The 22,017-nt window shown below is 40.5% G+C and overlaps 2 long non-coding RNA genes across 2 annotated transcripts in view; both read right to left on the minus strand.

Annotated features, from left to right (window-relative positions):
* Positions 1–2,756: 2,756 nt before the first annotated feature.
* LOC124273043 lies at positions 2,757–3,197 on the minus strand. The gene is made up of 2 exons (XR_006897526.1): positions 3,134–3,197; positions 2,757–2,793 (listed from the first exon to the last, which is right to left on the minus strand). It is a non-coding gene; the product is annotated as an uncharacterized LOC124273043 (long non-coding RNA).
* Positions 3,198–4,879: 1,682 nt separating this feature from the next.
* Positions 4,880–22,017, minus strand: part of LOC124273069 — a 49,692-nt gene continuing 32,554 nt past the window's right edge. Inside the window, exons 3-4 of the long non-coding RNA XR_006897535.1 lie at positions 15,882–15,884; positions 4,880–4,893 (exon numbers count right to left, since the gene is read on the minus strand). This is a non-coding gene — a long non-coding RNA (uncharacterized LOC124273069). The remainder of the gene's footprint in view (positions 4,894–15,881; positions 15,885–22,017) is intronic.

Genomic DNA, 22,017 nt, shown 5'->3' on the forward strand with positions numbered 1-22,017 from the left:
GCTCACTTATCAGGGATCGCATTGTTTGTGGGATTGTCAGTGACCACGTGAGAGGCAGACGGGAAGCTGACTTAACACTAGCCAAAGCAATAGACATTTGTAGGGCTGCTGAAACAAGCAATACACAGCTGAAAGAAATAACTTAATCAGGGAAGCCAGTGCATGTACAGTAGTGTCACAGAGGGAGGGAATAAATAAACAGGGTGATACACGTGAAGACAGGGTGATACACGTGGGACAGAGACAGAACAGAGGAAAACACAAAGAAAGAGGCAGGCATTACAGGAAGCAGCATAAATATAACTGAACATTCTGTGGAAATAGGCATGGGAAAGGCGAGTGCCCAGCCTATGGGAAAACGTGGAAGCTGTGGAAAGAAGAATCATTTTGACAAAGTATGCTGGACTATAAATGAAGAGGTACACATGTTGGAAAGGTACACATATGTGTTGGATAAGGAATCAGATCAAAGAGATGAATCAAAGGCATTCTTTGTGTTCAGTGTAGGATGCAGGAAACAAAGAACGGAAACTGAAAGTTCTAATCAATGACACACCAGTGAAGCTGAAACTGGATACAGGAGCTCACGGTCATGTGATGTCCAAGGAGCTGTACAAGTCTCTAGGAGGAAGGATGCTTACCAAGTCTAGACCAAGCTAGTATCATATTTTGGACATAAACCAGAAGTTCTGGGTATAAGTTTACTGCTAGTGGAACATGACACTCACCTATATACTCTGAAGTATCATATAATAAGTGGACCAAGATGTGGTACCCATTTTAGGACTGGAAACATGTAAGGACATCAAACCAATGTTCATGCTATCAACAGAGAAGCATGGGCCAAGTAGTGCAGCAGACACAGAGGCTAAACATGCGTAGGTATTCAAGGGACTATTACCAATTTTGGTTATATTGTACACCAATGACTGCATCCAATGCAGAAACGTGTTTTACTGTTAAATTCGCTGTTGATGCTGCATTGGTAAGCCTTGTTAGGGAATCAGAACTTAGTTACCGAGCTAAAGGTAAGTCAACAATAAATGCTGTAAGTATTGAAGATAATGAACGAAAACACTGAGAAAATATATAAGAAAGGACAACAACGCTTGCATTTTTTGTGGAAGTTGAAACATTCTAAAATCAACCAAACTACCATGATGTTAATTTACAAAACCTTTATTCAAAGTGTCATAACCTTTAATTTCTTGAGTTGGTTCGGGAACCTGTCTGTCCAGAACAAAATCAAACTCTCAAAAATCATAAACACTGCGTCTAAAATTATTGGGCTTCCTATCGAAAGTATACAGATTGCGCCACTCATTTGTTCCAGCTAATATTATATGTATTAACAGCAAATTCAATGAATAACTTGTCTTCCATCTGTCCAAACTCTAGTCTATATCAATGTTTGTGTACTAAATCGATGTATTTATATCCTAATTATTTTTATTTTAAGCAATATCTTTATGATTATCATTTGCAATGTTATATATGGCTGGTTTATGAAAGAAAAACTGGAAAACTGCATATGATGCAAAACAAATTTCAATTGGGTTAATAAAGAAATTATGTTATGTTATCTTATGTTATATTATCTTATGTTTTCTTGACTAGGCAGCATTGAGGGAGTTCATCAGCACATAAAAGTTGTTCCAGATGTTACGCTGGTAATACATGCACCACGCAAGATTCCATTTGCTTTGAGGGAGAGGGTCAAGACGGAACTACAGAGGATGGAAGATGCTGAGGTTATAACAAAAGTTGAGACCCCAACTAAGTGGGTCAATCCATACGTTTGAGAAGCCAAACAGAACAGTCAGAGTATGCCTGGACCCGCACAGTCTTAACAAGGCTATTCTCAGGGAATACTATCCTCTAAAGACAAAGGAAGTGGCAGCAACATTGAAGGAGGCAAAGTCTGTCTTCAGCAAATTAGATGCCGCATCAGGGTTCTAGCAGATTGAATTGGATGAGGCGAGTACATTGCTCACTACATTTAATACACCCTATGGAAGATTCAAGTTTTAACAATTACCATTTGGGATATGCTCTGCACCAGAAATCTTTCAGAGAACTCTGACCCAGATCTTTGAAGATATTGAAGGATGTGAGGTTATTGCAGATTACCTACTGATATGGGGAAGAGGTGAGGTGAGGTGAAATTGGGTTTTACGTTGTGCTTGAGAATATTTCGCTCATGACGACGTGCATGCGTGTGTATGTGTATGTGCAGCTGCTTGTACTAGCCCAAACTTAAACTGGCTTTATAGTGCTAGCCCACTGAGATACCATGCCGCAGTGAAGCATGAATACCCCACTCAGACACATTATACTGACTCCGAGCCGACCAGTCCTTGTTGTACCCATTATTGCCGAGCGCCAGGCAGGGACCAACAGGTACCATATTTTAACGTCTTTTGGTATGATGCGGTCGGGGATCGAACCCGCGGTCTCCGGGCGGACGCTCTAACCACTACACCACGGAGGCCGTCTGATATGGGGAAGAGATACTGCAGAACATGATAGAAGGCTGGAAAAAGTTCTACAGAGATGTGAGAAAGTAAACTTGAGACTGAACAAGGATAAATGTTTGAGTAGCGCACGAGGTGTGTTATACTGGCCTAGCATGAGTGCAGGTTAGGGACAGTAACAATGTGATGCTAGGACGAGACGAACAACAGACGACTGAACAGCACAAGTTTAATTGAGACACTGAATGTGATGTGTATGTAAAAATCAGAACAGAGTCGTTCTCTGGGTCCGTATTTTATTGTACTGAAGACGATAGACCTAAACAATAAAACAAAACATTCAATATACATGGTAACATCATGGATGGCCTGTCACAGATGAAACATGTCCATCGTAATCCCATAGAATTTTAGATAAGCACAGTGCATAAAAGTACAATATAAACATTCACATGGAAGAAAGCATCTTTTACATACAAAGTCAACTGTACCAATAGCACTTGCATAACTTCCAGCAAAAATACCAGACCCAGTGGGTATGTCACCTCTTATTTAATAGTTTTACACAAGTTAATCTAACTAATAACATACAATAACTAACATGAAAAATAAATGAAACTTTACACCGTTTTCCAGTTGAGGTAGATATATAAACTCACCCCCAACTACCTTGGATACATCTGTCCACAACCGGACGGGGCTTCCTTGCCTGGTGGGATGCGACTACAATACAATGAGTAAACTGACAATTTCAGGCAAACACATCGTGGCGATCATAATGATGAATTGCATACTTTTCTACAAACATTATCACACTCGAGGCTAATCTAAGTGCTCCCGTTAACACGCGGTTTTGAAACTAACAAGTTGGAACAAATCAAAACAATGGAGTTGGAGTGAATAATTACGGTTCACGGAAACTGTAGAATGGCAGTGAGCAAGGGAGATAACTGCTTACGGGGAGTGACAAATAAAATAACAGTACAACCTAAAATTGTCACTAATTAGTGGATCACTTAATACAAACAACATTTTATACACTATTCGTTCCCACACAACCATTGAGCAAAAACATGCTTTCAAGTTACAATTCTACTCTATAAACATTGATGACAGCACATTTAAAAAATGAAACATTTTCCCCATAACGAGTTATACATGGATGGCTACGAGATAATCACAATTACTAAAACAATCAACTTTCTGATCAAGTAAACTTTGCCAGTGGCTGTATCACAGACAAATACACTGTTATAGCATAACAACACAATTGATAAGCGAAGGGAGTGTACTTACTGGTTAAATGGTTGGCTCATTAGAACTGGACAAAACAATGCTCTGTGGTCAAACAACGTGCTGCTCGGCTGGCTGGCTAAACAAATGGCCTGCCTTGGGCGCGAGATGAAGCGATAAGAGGAGCATTTTGGGTAAGCTCAAAGTAATTACTTACAGCTGTTATTATTCTTTTGTGAATGTGTAGAAATTAAAAGGGATCTTAAGCACAGACCTCAAGTACAGATGTGAAAATATAGGAGAGGTGACATAAGAAATAACCTCTTAATCAGTAATGTTTACAAAGTTTTCCGAGCCCTGACGGAGTTTGTCGAAGATAATGTGAGTAAAGACGTGTGACTGATGGCACTTTACACTCCCCTGCTTCCTAGTTGACTCCTGGCAACTAGACACTGAATACCACAATGTAACTATCATGTCATACAATATATTACTTGAGGACATCGCGGTACTTATCCTCGCTAACTGGACCAAATGCAATACAGAAACATGGTAGATATAACTCTAACCATAAAGAAGTCTTATATATCATACACATTGAAAAATCAGACCATAAATGTAAATTATGAGCACCAAAAATCGAATACTGTTTTGGTAAATACTGTTCAAAGAATGAAAGTGCACCTTTCATCACTTCTGGACGGACTTTGAAAGCAGTTGAACCAGTAGTAACTGTGTCTTAGTGATGTCAGCAATCACAGATGGATCCAGCTGCATCATTGTGGTATTAGTTGTTTCTTGTTGGAGAGTTGATCTTGGTAGATTAAGAGGGTTAGGATGTTTTCCAGCTGTGCTCCTTGTTGATCTCCGTGGTGGCGTAACAGCCTCTGGCTCCCCTGCTTCGCATGAACCAGTCCCCTCTGACCTATCTCCGGGTAGTTCCACTGGCGTGTCTTCTTCTCTGAGAATTTCAGCTCCTGAAGCTTCATCCGGACCGACAGACTCTGCAGCATCTGTCTCCTGTGGCATGTTCCCGCCCTTGGTCCCAGCTTCTACTGTTTCCACGCCAGGGATTTCACTAACGATAACGAAATCATAGTCATTTCCAAAATCGTCATTGTCTTCATTGATCAGTTCCATCTCCTCAGGTAGATTATCTGGCAACCTTTCTTCCTGTTCAGGTTCACTGTGGATGTCATCCACTAGGGTACGTGAATCAAGCAACTCTTTCCTGTGAACTGTTTTAGTATGTTCATCTCCTTGTAGTGGCTGAATGACATACTCGTTAAATGGTTTCTTTTCCACTACTCTGTATGGTGTAGGGCGCCATACATCCTGGATTTTATTTCGGCCTGGGGGGGTGATTCCTGAGAAAGACTCTTGCACCTATGCTGAGTTCTTTGTCCCTGGCGTCTTTGTTGATCCGGGTTCTTCTCTTTAGAGCTTCACATTCTGTCCTCTCGGATACCAGGCGATAAACATCTTGTAGTTTTTGATAATGTTCTGCTGTCCACTCTTCTTGCACTCCATCACTTGCACCAATTAACATGTCGATGGGAACCCTAGGTTCTCTCCCAAAGAACAGGTAGTGGGGAGCATATCCAGTAGTAGCATGGGGAGTTGAATTATAGGCATTAATGAGTTCTGGCAGTTGTTCGGGCCAATGGTTCTTCTTTTCTGAGGATAAGGTTCTAAGTAAGTTGTGCAGCGTTCTGTTGAATCGCTCGCAGGTGGCATTTCCCTCAAGAAAGAAATGATGGATTTTGTTCAAATTTGGTACCAAGGTATATTGGCGAGATTCACCGACACAAGTGAAATGGAGTGACCTTGAGATAATTTTCAATGTCACAGCAAAAATCTGAGGGTTTTGCCAATATGAAGATTGTTAGCGCCATACCCAAGAAAGAATTGACAAATCTTAGCTAAATGACGAAAATGATATTCGTCCTGATATATAATCGATATAAAATCTCTTACTGTCCTCTGTATCATGTCTTTTCGCAAATATCTTTTGAGGTTTTGATATGTATAAATATAAAGTGGGGTGGGGGTGGGTTTATAACGGGTGTATCAAATCAAATCAAATCAAATTAGACATTTGTATAGCGCTACATATCCAGAGTCCTGCTCATGTGCACTTAGTCGAATGCTCCTTTGAAGAGGGTGGTTTTGAGATAAGATCGGAAACTGTTGATATTTTCCGATTTTCTGACATTTTCAAGTAATCAATTCCAGAGTACAGCACCCGGTCTGCTAAATGATCTGTCTCCGTATGTTGTGGTTCGGACAAATGGAACAGCCTAGCTGACTAGCAATGACATGCATCACAAATTAAACTTCAGGAAACAAAATATGCAAGAAACATTTTTGTATGTTTGAGATTTGTAGAGGTCGGCTAGAATCAAACGTAGATATTACACTGCACAAAAAAGGCAATTTGAAACTACAATCGCTTGTTCAAATGACTCCCCCTTCGGTTTACTGAAGAACTCGAGAAAGAAATGATGGATTTTGTTCAAATTTGGTACCAAGGTTTATTGACGAGATTTACCGACACCACTTGAATTTAGTGACATTGAGGTCATTTTAAAGGTCACAGCGAAGGTGTAACAGTTTTGCACATGCCAAGCTTGGTAGCCGCGAACTTAGGAAAGAATTAATAGATTTTGATCCAATTTTATATCAAGGTGTATTGGCGGGAATCCCCCTACACCAATTGAAACAAAATATGCAAAATACATGTTGTATGTTGGTAAAAGTCAAACTTAGATATTAAACTGCACATAAAAGCAACTTTAAACTATAATCGCTTGTTCAAGTGACTCCCCCTTCATGTTTTCTGAAAGGGGTTGTTTTGGAGACACTACTCACCCCCTTTCAGTTGACGTCATCATAAGGATATAACTCATCCTAAAGTTTTCACTATTCATACATGGTGTCAAGGGTTCAAACTAAATACTGAATGGTCACACAAGTGTCAGCTCTCAATATGTTGTATATCTGGACACAATGTTTTTGAAAATTTAGAATGAGGGTGTCCTAAAAATACAGTCCCCGTCTAAATGTAAATCAAGCAATCCAAATCTTTGAATGTTGATGATGACGGGAATTCATCCAATACTATGCTGAACATATTTTATATGATACTATCTGAGGGTATACCATTATCCAAGAGATAGCGCAATAGTGCAGTTGTAAGGCGTCTGCCTATCACGCTGAAAGCCCTGTTTCGAGGAGGCGCCGAGGTTCGGTTCCCGAGATGGGCACATTTGCGTAGTATCCTTGGACAAGATACTTAGATCTACACTGTCTCAGTTCACCCAGCTGTAAAATGGGTACCCGTGAGTATGTGCTGGCAATGTGAGTGTTTAGTTCATTGCGCCTAACAGGCAGCATGGCTGTACAGTCCCCAGGGAGTTTAAAAAGTATCGGAAACTACGATAGTGTCCTATGATCGGGGATAGTAATGTACGTAGCGCCGTGAGCAGGCAATGTGCCTTGATGTGAGCGCCATATAAGCGGACTATTACTATTACTAGATACCAAATGGGAGATCGTTTTCCATTTTTCTGCAAATTTGCAAGAAACATAATACCCCAATGTTGTGATAACTAATATCTCGCTAACCACATTACCCACATGCAATCATGGATATGACTTTGCTAATGATTCCTTCAAAATAAAATGGATGCTTTTTTTCAAACATTGGACATCGAGAATATAGTTAGTTTGACTACTTTTTCAACGCCCATCGTAACATACTAAAAAGAAATGAGAACGTCTAAGGAAAAAAGCATTTCGATCTCTGAATACTTCTGAGCTATTTAAATACAAAAAGCAAAGGAATAAAGTAAATAATCTGAAAAGAATAGCCAAGGAAACTTTTAATCTATTTTTGATAACTATTTATCACCTCAGTCTACTCAATCAGGTGGTTACTACTTCATCGGGACCCATTCCCCTTCTTGTCACTGATGATTCTGGGATACCTTCAGTTTTTACAGATTTGGATAAAGCTCAAACATTAAATGAATATTTTGTATCTGTTTCAAATGTTACTGATGGCGGCAAGACTTTGCCACCTGTTAGCCATCGCTGTGTTAACAGTATAACAAATGTCATTGTAACCGAAAAGGAGGTATCTGATAAGACCTTACCAGCAAACAAATCTAGTGGACCTGATGGCATTAACACGAGAGTGTTAAAACGAATTTGTACATCTATAGCTGAACCTCTTTGTTTGTTGTATAATATATCACTGAGTGACTGTATTTCCTACAATGTCTAAAACGGGTAATGTTACTCCTATTTTGAAAGAAGGAAATGCATCCCTCCCAACTAATTACAGACCTATTAGTTTAATACCTATCCTTTGGAAAATCCTTGAAAGAATAATGGTAAAGCATGTGCACGACCATTTCCATGAACATAACATTTTAAGTAAATTCCAGTCAGGTTTTACTGCTAGTCATTCTACTATATCTCAACATAGGCATTTATCATAATATATGCTCAGTCCTAGATAATCATCACCTTTACTGTATGCTGTTTTGTGATATTTCAAAAGCTTTGTTCAGGGCATGGCATAAAGGTTTATTGCACAAATTAGAAAATGATGGTGTTCGTGGAAACGTACTTAGTTGGTTAACTAACTATCTATCTGGGCCCGGTTGTTCAAAACTCGGTTATCTTAACCGCCGGTTAACTCCTAACGGCCGGTTAAATCTTTAACCGGCCGTTAGGTAACCGAACGTTAAATATGCGTTGTTCAAAACATGGTTAGGCATGCCGTTAGCTAACGTCGCCGTCAAAGTTTAACAGTGTGGCTAACGTCACTGGTTAGATTCCATATATCCCATAGTTCCGTTTTCTGTTTACTTCCGGTTTACCAAAAATGAAAACGCAAAATGTCGCCTGCACCCCAAGGAGAAAGAGAAGTCGAAATTTCTCTGCTGACGAAGAGAATGTAATCCAGTCAGTGGTTGAGGACAACTCTATAGTTTATCAAAGGCATGCGAAAGCTGTAGCGCTACGAACGTTTTGGATTGTAACACAAGGTTCCAGCCGTTTGCATAATTTATATTTCAAAGACAAATGATCCCAGCTCTGAATGGGACCTACTTCAATTCCAACAACAGAAAAGAAATTTTAATGAAAAACTATAGCACAGCTATAGATAAAATATGATGAATCCATGGAAATAATATTAATATTAGAAAGCATGTGTTGTCCGTGGATAGAAAATGTATAAATATTACACACAGAGTTAAGCTTAGACGGCTACAGTCTTAATGAATCTTTGAATTCCCACAAGACCTATCGCTCGCTTTTCACTCCTTAAATTGTCATGACTGTATGGCCAAGTCGTGAAGATGCTATCAATATAATTTATTAATTATTTGCCAAGTCTGTCAAAAAAGTGTAATGTATGAACACACATTGCCAAATCTTTTAACATCAAACAATATAGATGTTGTGACTATAATACCATTAGCTTTTATCTGAAATATGCATTCAATGCCAATAGAAACTTAATGTTACTAGCACCACGTGCAAGTAATGAAAAACATGAAGCTGCGTCTAATTTATAGATGAACATAATTTCCTCGATACTCATTAATCAGATGGACCTTCATTTAGTTCAATTCACAAGTGACTGCAGAAAATGCATAATTCTTTTTAATGACTTCACGATCGGAAAACATGTATTATATACTCTCCCAAAAAAATAAACGCATATAGGAATTTCAACTGTATTTTTATGTTTATTTTGAAAAATCTTGTAGGCTTTATGATTCAATGAAATATAGCGAAATTGCACACTGGGAATGCAGACTTATCCGTCTTTGGCACCAACTCGAGGGAAGTCAGTTTGAGTGTCACATGGAGACGTGTGGTGGCGCTGAAGTCAATACCTCGTGTGACCACCGTGGGCATCCAGAACTGCACGGCATTGCCTTGGCATCGAACGAATCAGTCTCAGAATTTCGTGTTGCCCAATCGCAGCCCACTCTGCCTGTAGTGCCTGTGCGAGTTGCTGAAGTGTCCGGGGCTGAGGGTTACGGCGTCGCACCCGTCTGTCAAGGGCATCCCACAGATGTTCGATCGGGTTTAAGTCCGGTGATCTTGAGGGCCAGGGGAGCACATTGATGTTGTGGTTCTGGAGGAAGTCTCTAGTGTGACGTGCTGTGTGGGGCCTGGCATTGTCCTGTTGAAACAACTCCCTCTGGCGATCAATGATTGGAAGGAGGTGTGGGCGTAGGATTTCGTCACAGTACCGTTGAGCTGTCAGATTGCCCTGGATCATCACCAAATCACTTCTCCTACGGCAGGTGATCTCACCCCATATCATAACACTGCCCCGGCCGAATCTGTCCACCTGGGGAACGCATGCCTCGGCGAAACGTCCAGGTCGACGTCTGTACACCCGCATTCTTCCATCGTGTGGTTCCAAAAAGAAATCGTGATTCATCACTGAACCAGATTCTACGCCAATTCGGTAGGTTCCAGGCCTGAACGTTGGTGCACCATTGAACTCGATGTCGACGATGTTGTTGTTGAAGCACAGGGCCCAAATACGGTCTTCTGGCACGCAAACCTGTTCACGTTGAGACTGGCCAGCTTCAAGCACCAATGGCGATATGACGGTTGGCTTCACTTAGACGTGACATGTTGCGTTCGTCAACAATATGCTAAATACAATGAATAATCGACAGACAGCGATAACCTTTTATACCCATCATTGAGACTATCTGATCCCCAACTTTCACGTGCATTGCATGTGAATTGTGTATTCTGTGACACTACACGCCTAAATTGAAAATCATGCTGTTAAATACGGGCATTTTACGGATGGTGCGTTTTGTTGTGATGTTTCAAACCATATACACCATAGGACTCATAAACAGAGCAAAACCTTTTGTAAAATGAATCACGTTTTAATTCATTGCTACATGAATTTGCTATTTTCTTGATGCGTTTCTTTTTTGGGAGAGTTTATTTCATAAGTGTATTATAGAACGCTGTAGTAGATGAACATAATTTCCTCGATACCCATTAATCAGGTGAACCTCCATTTAATGCATAGATAGTTCTTTACAATGTCTTCAAGGACGGAAAACATGTATTATATTTCATAAGTGTATTATAGAAAGCTGCAACGATTCGGCAGAGAAATACTATTGTGCCAGTGTATTCCTTATATGAACCTATCAGTGTATAACATTAGCATTCAGATATTGTTATAAAATAAGTTAAAAATTCCAAATATTATCGTGTAATATGACAAGAGATAGTGTTGTGTTCGCTGTGACAAAAAGGTTTCGATATTCAAATATAACATTTAATCAAAGTGACTACGGTAGGCCTGCATATCACTCACAACAGAAATAGATACATAATAATGTTTTGTTTCTTTTCCTACACATCAGTTGCGAGAGCAATGTGTATGCTAACTAAGTTTTCGTCAATTTATATAGCATTTTTAAAAGATGATTTGCGGCAATTAAAACATTCGAAGAATGAAAAAGAAATTAGGCCTATTGCTGAAATGATTAGGAAAAATATAATTAAAATCCATCTATTGGAAGGGATGCCAGACGGACATATGAAAACAAAATCGGATAATTACTTGGAGTATAGACTTTCAAAAATAGCATATTAATTAACAATGATATCAGTTTTTCATAAAATCACTAATAATTCTGAAACGTTGCCGATAAACCTGGAATCGTGTTCAGATGTTTTCATAAATACACTCACACGAACGCCCAAGTGCACTTTGCGCCCTATTGGATAGTGTTTACAAAATCACGTTTCGCGAAGGCCGGTATTGAAACGCCAATTACATCACTTATATTTCTTATTCAGCGGCGACAAATGAATCACTGCATTCTAAGGCTGGGACGGGTACTCGAATCCGGGTCGGGTACAGCTGGAATCGAGTCCTATTTTTAGGAATCGAGTATCCGGTAAGGGAGAGAGCTCTGTAATGACAAGGGCAGACAATAGCTTGTCTTTTTCATTTTTTGACTTAACACACATTTACATCATTGAGTGAGTGAGTGAGTTTAGTTTTACGCCGCACTCAGCAATATTCCAGCTATATGGCGGCGGTCTGTAAATAATCGAGTCTGGACCAGACAATCCAGTGATCAACAACATGAGCATCGATGTGCACAATTGGAAACCGATGACATATGTCAACCAAGTCAGCGAGTCTGACCAACCGATCCCGTTAGTCGCCTCTTACGACAAGCATGAGTTACTGAAGATCCATATTCTAACCCGGAAATTCACGGGTTTTTACATCATTGGTATTGTCCGATTAATGAAGCATAGTTTTAATGACTGTAATTTATCTGTGCATGTGCAGTGAGTAGTTAAGTTACAGTAGCAGCAGGAACAAAACGTTCGTTGTTATAACGAGGAAAGTAAGTAATGGTGTTACTCTCTATATTGGTTAAACAGACGTAAATTAAATACTAGTAGCTTGAGGTCAGTTTTAATGTCTTATTACCAACTGTTCAAGTTTTCCACAATAATCTCTGTCAAATCGTGATTGAATATTCAGAAAGTTGACCCGAATGTATTTCTTACCTTTCCGGGTACTCGACTCCGATTCGGGTACGTACATGCGGGTACTCGATTCCATTGTTTCCTACTCGTCCCAGCCCTACTGAATTCCTCATACATTTTAGAATCTAATTACAACTGGTCTTTTTGGCACCAATACCAAGTGTCTAGATAAAGTGAAACGAAAGATATTGGGGGTGCTCGAAAGACAACACCTGTTTGAAATGTAAACAAAGAAAATTTCAGACTTTACACTGTGTAGCATTTTCTCAAATTTTCAGACACCCATTTGCATGGAAAGAGCATAGTAGCAAGAAATGGGAAATTAAAAATAGATACAATACAGGAATGTGATGTGTTAACACGGAACTGTCAAGTTTCTGTGCTGCGTGACGCCATGACTGATGCAAGTGTTAAAAGATGAAACGTAGGCATCATGCATGTACTTGTACAACATGTATTTTAGTTCCTATGATGTGCAACATGTAGTTTAGTTCCTATGATGTGCATAGATACAGTTTCGTATGTAACTCTTCGTCAGAATAATTTCCAATATCGAAGTCCAGTCCACGATACACCCTATCCTTTCTTTGCTGAACTGGCATCATGAAAGCAGTGTTAGCCATGAACGCCATTTGCGAGTTAACCGCACTGTTAAAAAGTTAGCAGCGGTTCTTAGGTGTGTTAACTTAACGTCACGTTAACAGCCTGTTAAAAGTTAACAGAGTTTTGAACAACAAGATAACCCTCTGTTATTAGGTAACAGTCGGTTAAATGTACTTAACGGCTGGTTAAAAGATAACCGAGTTTTGAACAACCGGGCCCTGATAGACGACAGTGTGTCTCTGCTAATGGAACATTATGAAAAAACCAAATGTTACTGCAGGGGTTCCTCAAGGATCTGCCCTTGGTTAATTTGTGTTCCTTGTATATATCAATGATTTACCTGGAAATTTACAAAATATCACAATAATGTTGGCCGATGACACATCAATCGGTGTTGCGGGAAAATATGTAAAATCCATAGAAGCAACTCTCAACTATGATTTAGCCCAATTGAATAAATGGGCAGAAAAGTGGTGTGGTGTGTTCTAACGGTTATATCTAGCATACTTTAAGACATAGAGGGGGTGGTGGTGGTGGTTCTAACGGTTATATTTCTAATACATGTAGAGGCGGGAGGCCTAACGGGTATGAACAACAATAAAAACTTTCATGCATTTATAACCCACATTTTCCAACCCTTTTACCGGTCTCTAAAAGGGAGCTGGCAATAGATTTTAATGAGCTTCGTCCTTCAAGCCTGAAAACCTTGTAATATGGTTGATTAATCCTTTGTCATTTATCCAAAAAAGTAGTGAGGTAGTGCTCTATTATTATAGATTTCTAAAATATATGGACACTATTGGGACTTTGGTAACTGTCATCCGACATTATTTGACGACATTTCTCATGGTTTGAATATAGCCGACTTTATAGAAGATAAATATCAGTTTACAACACAACTGCCTAAATCTTGGTATTTTCGGAACCAGAGAAGGGATATGCCGATATTTAGGTCACGATATAAGCATATTATGGTCACGATATAATTTTTTATTTATTACCGAAGTCTTTAATTGCGGAAATTACGCGATAATCTACTTTCCATCAAAGGCAGTCTCCCCGCCATCGTTGTATTTAGAAGGCGGTTTCTTAGAAGCAACGTGACGTCATAACATTGTTCATGATGTCATGTCACCATGATAAAGTGATATTTTACCCGGTGCATATCGCATGAAAACAAATTATCCCCGATATGTTTGCCCTCGTAGGTTATAAGCATTGTTATGATCATTCGTTGAGGTTAATGCCACCCGTTGAATTCTTTGTTGTATTTTGAGCGGTGAAACTAAATAAATGATTTCTTTGGTCTACCCATAACAATTAAGGTGTCAACTTCCACTGTATACCTTACAGAAAGAAGTTTTGACTTTACTTTGATAACGAGCACATCTGATCGATTCCTTGAAGCAAATGATGCAATTCAATATCATTTCTACATTTTATTTTAAATGCATCAATCAATTACAACAAATGAGTAGACAGATTGACTGCTATGTGGCAAGGAATAACCAGGCGCCAGCGATTTATGATATTCTTAGCAAATGTAACTTAAAATTCCCTCTCATAAAAATACAATAATATATAGTAATATGATGAAGAAAATAATACGAACCAGGTTAAACTATGACAACGCAATATAAGAATGTATGATCGAAACATAAATCATAATAAATCACATATGATTAAAACATTAAATTAACTTCAAATATGTCATTGCGTCAACATTGAAAATAATTCGAAAATGAATAAAAAGAAACGTACATTTCAAAGCGTAAACAAACAATATCCTGTTATTTTGGGATATGCTATGAAGAACTTCAAAATGTAATAGAAATAACATCAAATTATTGAAAGCTATTGTTTGTAACATATGTCCTTGCGTCAACATCGAAAATAACTCCATAATGAAAAACAATTAACTTTAATTTTCGAAACATACACAAATAATCCCTGGCTTTTTTAAGACGTGTCACGAATAATTTCACAGCTGGTAGAATCAACACGAAATTATAGAAACCATTTGCTAACAAAAACTTGAAAATTAATAATCACAAAGCGTCACAAACATAGCTATTACCCCCGCCACATGTCGATATCTGAATGTCGCAATTATCCTCTGTCTGACCCTGAAAATTATGTAAACGTTACCGAAACTGTCATCTGATGCCTTGATGCAAAATGCGAACAAATTCCGTCCATAAAGTTTGGAGATATCGCAAGAATGCTCGCTGTAACCTTGAAAATAATCCGAAGGTCACTGAATTCGACTGGCGTTAGACGATTCTCCCAACGCATCTTGGTGCTACCTTTAAGCAAAACATATTAATTCTGTCTTGTATTTTCGCACTAAAAAGTTAGACATGTGCAAAACACTTTTCACTGTGAACTTAAAATGAGCACAAGTTTCCCAATCAATTGGTGTTGGGGAAATCCCGCCAATACACCTTGATATAAAATTGGATCAAAATCTATTAATACTTTCCTGAGTTCGCGGCTACCAAGCTTGGCATGTGCAAAACTGTTACACCTTCGCTGTGACCTTTAAAATGACTTCAAGGTCACTAAATTCAAGTGGTGTCGGTAAATCTCCGATCTCCAGTCAATAAACCTTGGTACCAAATTTGAACAAAATCCATCATTTCTTTCTCGAGTTCTTTCAGTAAACGGAATGGGGAGTCATTTGAACAAGCGATTGTAGTTTTGAAATTGCCTTTTTGTGCAGTTTAATATCTACGTTTGATTCTAGCCGACTTCTACCAATCTCAAACATAGCATATTTTTTTTTTTTCTTGAAGTTTGTGATGCATTTTATGCAGATTTTACGTTTTTGGGAAGTACCAAGCCAAGATACAAAGTCTCACAAAATGGGGATCGTGAGGCTGCAACATAGCAAAACCAATTTGCTTGAGGCTGACAGATAATATGTAGAAAAATAAAAACATAAAACAGCTGCATTTGTATCATATTCTAGGTGAGGCTGACTACTATTTGAACGTCCTCGTAGTTATACCCGTTAGAACACCCACCCACCTCTCCGACTCTACATGCATGCAAGTGTGTTAGATATACCCGTTAGAAACCCACCCCTACCCCACCCCACTTTATATGTATACATATCAAAACCTCAAAAGATATTGGCGAAAAGACATGATACAGAGGACAGATTATATCGATTATATATCAGGACGAATATCATTTTCGTCATTTAGCTAAGATTTGTCAATTCTTTCTTGGGTTATCGCGCTAACAATCTTTATGTTCGCAAAACCCTCAGATTTTTGCTGTGACATTGAAAATTATCTCAAGGTCACTCCATTTCACTTGTGTCGGTGAATCTCGCCAATATACCTTGGTACCAAATTTGAACAAAATCCATCATTTCTTTCTTGAGTTATCGCCCTAACAAGCTTATTTGATGTATGAAATGCAACGAAAAACAAACACCCGCGTATTTACAAGTGATTAAAACTGTTATTACAATTTACGTAAATATTTATTACATTTTACCGCAACGAAAATTATTACAATTTACGTCAATTTTTATTACAATTTGCGTATTACAATTTACGTCAATTTTTATTACAATTTACGTTTTCATTACAATTTACGTCAAGTTTATTACAATTTGCTGCAAGTATTGCAATTTGCGTTTTTATTACAATTTACGTCGTAACAAGCCTGCCTTTGTTGGAAAGGAGATTATGGCGGGGTTTTTTTCAATTAAAAACTTCGGTAATAAATAGAAAATTATATTCGTGCCGATATCATGTGAACGGCCTAAATGTTGACATGATATAGGTGGTTGTGTCGTAAACATGATATGACAAGGGCACTCATATTTATCTTCTATTAAGTCGGCTATATTCCAACCATGAGAAACGTCTTCAAATAATGTCTTATAAAAGTTACCAAAGTCCCAATAGTTCCATGGAAACAAACATCACATTTATTTTAGAAATCTATAATAAAAATGCACAACTTCACTATTTGTTTGATAAATGACAAAGGTTCATTCATAATAAAAGGTTTTCAGTTCGATAAAAAGTACATATTTTGATATTTTGAACAATGTTTGGCCGTATGGCCTATGACACACCAACGATACCTAATAATACATAATTGTAAAATATTTGGCATTAAAAACATATACACGTATCCACATATCACAGATCAGTTTATCTGTCTGTCGTGGGTACCGACCACCGCACTGTGAGAATCACAGCATGCTGGGCCGGGACAAGCCACCCCTATACTGACGTCATCACCCACTGACATGCGTCAGTATCCACGACAGGCCGATAACAAAGCATGTATACATGTATAAAAATTTGAGATATATATCTTAAACATGAGAGTGATGTGGTAGATACTGCTTATTATCTGCAAATTGCCGGCGCTTGTGCATTTTTGTAACTAATGCAGTTAGAGGCGTTCTCGTGAGCTCTCCAGTCGTCCCGTGTCGTGCACATGGGGATGATTCTATACGAATTTCTCCTGATGAGTTTTACCTCGCGTTGCAGGCAGGTGAGAAACTTTTCGGCTGCGTCCACACCTCCGTAGATCACGGGCTGATTCATTTAATTGTCGTATCGGACCACCACATACCCGAACCCGCAGGCCTCATGTTCTTGCATTTTGCGAGTGAAACTGTGGTTGGAGGCCGGCGTGTTGTTGGCGTGGTTGTCAACGTTTTTGATGAGGGCCTAGAAGCTAAGTAGATCACGTAGGGCACGGGCGTTTGTTTCTTGGGGTTGACGAATTTTAAGATGTTGTTTTATTATTATTACTTTCTAAATCTTTAAATCGGCAATGTTTAACCATGATGATTGCTGCTGTCAGCGGACCCAGGAACATGCCATCCTTGTGGTACAGATGGCAGCTGATTGCGCTCAAAGCGTGACTGACGAACGGATCCACGTCCGACCCTATGGTTGTCGTCAATTTATTACATTATTATTGTCACTGAAGTATTAGTTGCCTTTGCCACCGACCACAAGCGACACAAGCCTTTCTCGCTTGTCAGTGTTGGCATCGTTGTCGCATATTTGTTTCAGTAGGTCGTCGCTCTCCATCTTATAACTTGGAGATTAGGATCGTGATCCCTTTGTTCCCATTGTCGATGCGTTGCCCACTGCCATGCAGCTGATTGTCGTCTGTGGATTGCATGTCCAGCCACAGTGCGTACTGGGTGGTCAGGTATTCCCCGATCGTCGCATTGTGGAGTTGAAGATCCTTGACGACCACATCGATTTCCGGCATGCACTTGATCGCTGGCAGTTTTCGGATCTTCTCCCACTGTTGGTGAGCTTGCACGCCTTAATGATGGCTCTTGATGATGGCTCGACCAAAGTTGCGCATGATTGTGCATTTGACTCCAAAGTAATGTGAAAAGACCAGCAAGCCGTCCCGGCGACGATGACATCGTTCACACCCACATTGGGGAATCGAACCAGCAGCGTTTGGTTTTGATTGAGCGTGCTCGGATTGTTCGTGATCGTCAGGGATTGACGGACGGCTTTGACTCCAAGCGGTTCCCTCAATCTTTGGAAAGGATCTAGTTTTTGTCCGTATTGCACTGTTATATACATATAAGAATTATATGTTTAGTATATTAAAATAAAATAATGGCCGAAGACGGCGACGACTATATCGGATTGGACAATTTATCCATGCTGCCACCCGATGATGATGATGATGGTGCCGACGACACTTCGTCCATGGGTGACACCTTAAGAAACAAAATCTTAAAGACGGCCATGGCTGATTATTACGATGCTTTAAAGCAAAATAAAAATTACGTCGAGACTTCATACCGTGACTATTCGAAGCTTGACATCAATGACGAGGGCACGCTGAGTGTGAAAGCCCATACGGGAGTCGATCTCATGCATGTCCACACTAGGGGACCGCTCGCTCTGTCAACTCAGAAAACATGGCTTCAACTTCGTCTGCGAGGAATTGAACCTGCAGGATTATGGTGGCACGTGACACAAACAACTTCCGCTGAAGGCCGCCAGAGATCTGTGAATGACGAGCACCAAGCTCAGTGCCGTGGCGAGTGCCACCATGTGAGACGACATGCACATGATGCATCTCACAGACTCAAAAAATTATTGAGCACTTACTGGAATGAACCCGTACCCGGTTTTGAATATCCCGTCAGGCCCGTCAGGGAACTTAAACGTCTGGACAAGGCCCTGAAAACCACTGGCGGAAAGCTGATAACCAAAGTGAACATGCTTGAGGAATGGATTGCTTACAAGAGAACGAAACTCAAACAAGCAGATGATGACAGCAACGAGATCAGCCTACGCCACATCGAACAAAGATGGTGCAACCTGGATGACCAGCAATTGTCCCAGCTGTAAGCCGCCACCACCAACCGAGAAGTGCTCTGATCGCAAATCAGCTGAGTGTGAGAAACCATCGACCGAATCTTGAATGAAAACATGTTGGTCAACAGGATCTAAAGAAGGGATCGCCAGTGGTTTGAGGGTGCTCAGCTTCATCCGAACGACCTTGGTCGTACCAGCGGCGGTGGAAGCAGTAGCCCACCGACAACACCACCACGGCGGCGACATCAGAGACTGGATTCAAAAACTCGCAAACTGCTGGCAAAGCCACTGAAGCACTCCCGGGCATCCTGGGCAGCATCGTCTCGTGGCTGCTAACCACGCTGTCAAAAATGGTCATGTGGCTTGGTCAAAACCTGTGGGTGTTCGTCGTTGCCATGGCCGGTCTGGTGTACGTTGCTGCTGAGGATTTTTTAACCAAATAAAACACAGTCAGACCGCGATGCCATCTTGCGATCGACATGTTGCCGATTTTCGTCGGCCACTGCCACGACGGTTGTTGCCGGCAACATCACCAGTGCTCGGTGCATCGTGACTCACGTTAATGTCGGGATTCATGCCTAGTTTCTGATAGCTGGACACGATGATGATTTCATTATTGTATCCCACCACTTTATCAATCCTCAGTCGCATGTCGCTCGGAGCCATGTACAACCCCAAGCCAAAAACATAGCCGACTGTAGACCTGGCCGTCAGCAAATCCACAGGCGATGCGATGGCATTCTCGACATTCAACACAAACTGTTTCTGTGCGTCGAATGCGCTCACCCGACCTATGATGTCGGATAGCGTTTGCGCCTACGCGCTGAGGATGGCCAACACGTACGTTCGAATCATTCGGTATGACGACACCCGCATCTGAAAACCACTTCGACGTATCCAACATCAATATTTTCCAATCCTCTACTGGTCCCTGCGGAAACCTCCAAACTCGGTAATCCTTGCTCGTGACGTAAGATTTCGCGAACGTCTCGTTACCCCATTCTTTCAGCTGTTTTTTGTAGGCATCCACGAGAGGAATATCATGAACAATGATTAGAGCCAATCCGCAATTTTCTCATTGATTTTGAATTGTCACAAACAGGTTCGTACACACGCCGATCGTATGGATTGTTTATCACATTCCATGGAATGTCCTGCAGAATCGGTGCGCCAATTTCTTTCAGGTTGCGCCTGATCTGGTAGTACATGTGAAACGACAACATGGACTCAAGGGATCATGACGAGTGTCGTTCAAAGTCACGCCGCACCTGGTCATTGCGCACCACACTGGGAAGTTGAATTGATTCTGCCAGAACTGCATGCACTGTCACAGGAAACCGGTAACACGCAGATAAACCGAGCTCCAAAATGGGAACCATCCTCTGCATCGACCACAGTGAGCTCAGCTGTGCTCACGTGATCACTTTTGGGATAAAACAACATGTTGCATATTATTATATTTACATATATATATTTTTGAATATTGTATGTGACACTATCGGGAATACGCAGCGGCGAGGCCATTCAACTGCTGCACGCAATCCCCCTCTGCAATATCACGTACTACCGTGATGGACAACAACTACCAACAACAAGAGCTTTGTTGACACACGCGGACCGACATTTACTACAGCATGTGCTCGCTCAATGACAAAATCTTCAGCCGAACTCAAACTGAACGATTCCAACAGCATGGTTGTGCTATCGAACAATGGGAAAAGCAGCTGGAGACTCGGCCAACCTCTGGCCAGAACGCTCGGGCTGACATCGAATGACATACAGCCACAAGACACCGTGATGGGCCAAAATTGCCTAACCTTGTTCCCTATCACAAGCTGTGCGTGCATCTTGATCTGATTAGCATGACCGATAACATTCAAGGCAAACGGCCTTCCATGCTGCTCAGAGCCGTTGTGGTCAAAAGTGAAACATACAGTGGCAGAACCGAATTGTTCCCATCGCTGCAGTACAAAAAGTTTGCACTATGGTATGATCCCAGAATTAAGAATATCCATTTTAGATATAAAAAAACAACCCGTACATAAAGGGTATCTGAGCGTGACGCTACACATCAACAATGGACTCTTCGGGGCCTGGAACGCATTGTGTTAGAAAATGCGCCACCCGAGCGATCTCTGACCTCGGGACATGCGAGGATTTGACGACCCAGAGCCGAAGGCAAACTGTACGCTTTGCAACTGAAAAACAACGTGTACAAACACACCGAAGTGCGCGGCGCCGGTGGTGGTGGCGTCAGCAACCTAGGAGATTTAGACAATGTGGAGACCAGGGGACTCGTAAACAACACTCTATACAATCTCGCCTGTAACAACAACGACAAATGGGTGATGGTCGCAGCATTCAATTGTGGTCTAGGCGAATTAAACGATGTCGAGACACGGGGTACCTCCGAAACATCCTATACCATCTCGTCTATACCGACGACAACCAATGGAAGATGATCTTGCCTAATATCAATGGGCTGCTCGATATCAATGTTGTGTCTTACTCAACACACAGTCATATCTTATAGAGACACAGTCATATCTTATAGAGGTAATTCCATGAACAATGAATACTCTTTATACGTAGCATAATATATGCAACATGACAACTACCTAACGATTTTATACGAAATCACGATTCTAAGTGATCGATATCCGGTTTGATGCAGATAATATGTTATGGAAAAGCTCGGCACTTTGGAATGGGGAGGTATTTTGACTTCACAATGAAAGTAAGTATGGTGTCGAGGCGTGTTTTCTTACAAAATTCATTTTGATCAAATGCTATTC

Source organism: Haliotis rubra, unplaced genomic scaffold (genome assembly GCF_003918875.1).
Source record: "Haliotis rubra isolate DU_JTF1 unplaced genomic scaffold, ASM391887v1 Scf176, whole genome shotgun sequence".
Taxonomy (NCBI): Eukaryota; Metazoa; Mollusca; class Gastropoda; order Lepetellida; family Haliotidae; genus Haliotis; species Haliotis rubra.